Raw genomic sequence first — 3,467 nt, forward strand, 5'->3', positions numbered from 1 at the left:
CATAAAGTCTGACTGCCTGTGGGGTCAGGCAGAATAGAGCCATATTTTTCTTCTTGTAGGAAGCCTATAGATGGATGTGCAAGTAGGAGAAATAGTGCTGAATTCTTTTCCCAGCAAAGAATATTAGTAATTGATAAGGAAGGAATGCATTCCCGGGGCCAGGTCTATAGACAGCTGCTCTGGGAGTGTCTGTCTTATGCGGTTGAGATAAGGGATGACATACACCCTGGTCTTCTGCAGTGCCCTCAGGCTTACTAGGATTGGAAATTCCAGCCTGGTGAATCCGAGTCAGATCAGTTGTCTGCTCTTGAACCCTGTTTCCTGTTAAAATGTTTATCAAGACAATGCATGCAAAGCAGGACACAGACCCTCATCAGTAATTCTAATTTTGCCTTCGCCTTGTGATATTTATGGCCCTTTGAAGCATGTGATCATTGTGACCTACTCCCTGTTTGTATACCCCTCCCCTTTCAAAATCCCTAATAAAAACTTGCTGTTTTTACGGCTCAGGTGGATATCACGGAACCTGCTCATATGTGATGTCACCCCCAGAGGCCCAGCGATAACATTTCTCTCTTTGTACTCTTTCTCTCTATTTCTCAGACTGGCCAACACTTAGGGAAAATAGAAAAGAACCTACATTGAAATACTGGGGGCTGGTTCCCCCAAAACTTGGGCTCAAGCAATCCTCCTGCTTTGGCCTCCCAAAGTGCTGGGATTACAGGTGTGAGCCACCACACCTGGCATATTTTTATTTTTTCTTAATTTTGTCTATTTTGCTTTTAGTTTTCTTTCAGCTTTCCAAGGTTGAATGCCCTTCCCTCTTGAATAACTCAGAGACTATAATTTTATATATATTAGGCCTTTTGAAGTTGTCCCATAGCTACTACTGTACTGATTTCCATTATTTTTTCTTTGTCTCATTTTCAATAGTTTCTATTTCTTTAAGTTTACTAACATTTTTTCTTTTTTAGCATCTAATCCACTGTTAACATAGTCTCTATTTTATCTCAAATATTATCTTTTTTATTTCTTATAGTTTCATTTGAGTCTTTTTTTCTTTCCTCAGAACTTGCAGGGATAAAAGAGTCATTTAAATATCTTCTTTATATTAACATACTTATGTTTCCTCTACCTTTGTGAACATATACAATATAATTTATAATGCAATATAAATATTCATTATAACTTTTCATATACTTGCTTATGAATTCTATTCTCCATCTCATTTCTGGATTCCTTTCAGTTATTGATAATTCTCCTCATTTTGGGTCATTTTTTTTTGCTTATTTGCATGTCACATGATATTTGTTGGATGCCAGACATTGTGAATTTTGTCTTGTTGAGTAATAGGAATTCTTGTATTGCTTTCATTTCAATATTCTTGTGCCTTGTCCTGGGACACAACTGTCAGTTGGAACCAGTTTTACCTTTCCTTTCTTTTTCTTTTTCTTTTTTTTTTTGAAACAGTCTTGTTCTGTTACCCAGGTTGGAGTACAGTGGTGCAGTTTCAACTCACTGCAACCTCCGCCTCCCAGGTTCAAGCAATTCTTGTGCCTCAGTCACATAAGTAGCTGAGATTACAGGCATGTACCTCCATGCCTGGTTAATTTTTGTATTTTTAGTAGAGATGGGGTTTTGCCATGTTGACCAAGCTGGTCTCCAACTTCTGGCCTCAAATGATCTGCACATCTCAGCCTCCCAAAGTGTTGGGATTACAGGTGTGTGAGTCACCAGGCCCAGCCTATCTTGCATTACTTTTAAACTTTGTGAGATGTGACCAGAGCAGTCTTTAGTCAAGAGTGATTTTGTCCCACTTCTGAGGAAATACTCTTCTGAGTTCCATACCCAAAATTCCATGTATTACAAAGTTTTCCCACTCCATTTGGTGAGAATGACCACTATTCTAGGCTCTGTGTTTTTTTGTTGTTTGTTTGTTTATATGTTTTTTGAGACAGAGTCTTGCTCTGTTTCCCAGGCTGGAGTGCAGTGGCGTGATCTCAGCTCACTGCAACCTCCATCTCCCAGGTTCAAGCAATTCTCCAGCCTCAGCCCCCTGAGTAGCTGGGACTACAGGCACCCGCCACCACATGTGACTAAATGTTGTATTTTTAGTAAAGACAGAGTTGCACCATATTGGCCAGGCTGGTCTCAAACTCCTAACCTTGTGATCCACCCACCTCAGCCTCCCAAAGTGCTGGGATTACAGGTGTGAGCCACTGAACCTGGCCTTTTTTTTTTTTTTTTTTTTTTAATGGTATGAATCTCATTTATTAAAAACATTATTTCTCGCCTTTCTCAAATTGAAGACTGCAAAAAATAAAAGCAGTGCTTTATTGAGTTGTCATTAACCTTGGGAGGGAGCAGCAGAGCTGCCTCTCCACACTCCAGGAAACTGTGGCTCCCATGTGACACATCTATCCCATCTTGCTTTACAAAACAGTCCTGAGGCTGGGAACGGTGGCTTACATCTGTAATCCCAGCACTTTTGGGGGCAAGGCAGATGGATTACCTGAGCTCAGGAGTTCAAGACCAGTCTGCCCAACATGGTGAAACCCCATCTCTACTAAAAATACAAAAATTAGCCAGACGTGGTGATTGGTGCCTGTAATCCCAGCTACTCTGGAGGCTGAGGCAGGAGAATGGCTTGAACTTGGGAGGCAAAGGTTGTGGTGAGCCGAGATCGTGCCATTATAATCCAGCCTGGGTGACAAGAGTGAAACTCTGACTCAAACAACAACAACAACAACAACAACAACAAAACAGTTCCGAAGCTTAATCAAATGAAACTATTATACATGAAATTTACATTAGAAAAAGAGAGCTGGGTGTAGGAAAGCCGGGAGTGGTGTTCCCTTTAAGCTGAGGTCTCTCGGCAGTTGGGGCATCTTCGCTTCCTCGAGGCAAAACAGCAGATGAACCCAGAGGGGAACAGGATGATGACCAGGAAGATGCCCAGGAAGGTGAAGCAGTCCTCCAGCACCCCTGACCCTGCAGACGGGACAGCTTCCCATGACCGTGATGGAGTTGGCAGGGTACTGGGTGACAGTCCAGCTGTGGATGTTGTAGACCCTGGGGTGGCAGGTGGGTACCCCTGTGACGAGGTAGGGGTAGGGCTTTGGCGGGGGCTGGCAGGGGTGACGCCATAGCTGTGCAGGGCGCATGCATAGTTGCCCTGGACGGCCTCCAGTTTGTAGGCCAGCAGCCGCTCCTGCAGCAGGGGCTTGTGGTCCATGGCTGACCCACTCAGCTCGGTTGGCCCCAGTGGTGACCCTAGGCCCCAGTGGTGACCCTAATCTTGAGGAGTTTCCTCACAGATGTATGCTGACCAGTACCTACATAAGGGAGAAGGGATCTACTCACTGCAGATTTGCAGAGTTCTCTCTCCCCACTCCTCTTCAGCACTGTGTTCTGCAAATCCTGGCTGCCTTGGCCTTCCTATACTCCCAACAATGTCTCCTCAACTC

The 3,467-nt window shown here is 43.8% G+C and overlaps 1 pseudogene; it reads right to left on the reverse strand.

The window, feature by feature from the left end:
- Positions 1-2,857: 2,857 nt before the first annotated feature.
- Positions 2,858-3,235, reverse strand: LOC108523728 (brain protein I3 pseudogene; annotated as a pseudogene).
- Positions 3,236-3,467: the final 232 nt, after the last annotated feature.

This window comes from Rhinopithecus bieti, unplaced genomic scaffold (genome assembly GCF_001698545.2).
Source record: "Rhinopithecus bieti isolate Rb0 unplaced genomic scaffold, ASM169854v2 scaffold_72161, whole genome shotgun sequence".
In the NCBI taxonomy this organism is placed as follows: domain Eukaryota; kingdom Metazoa; phylum Chordata; class Mammalia; order Primates; family Cercopithecidae; genus Rhinopithecus; species Rhinopithecus bieti.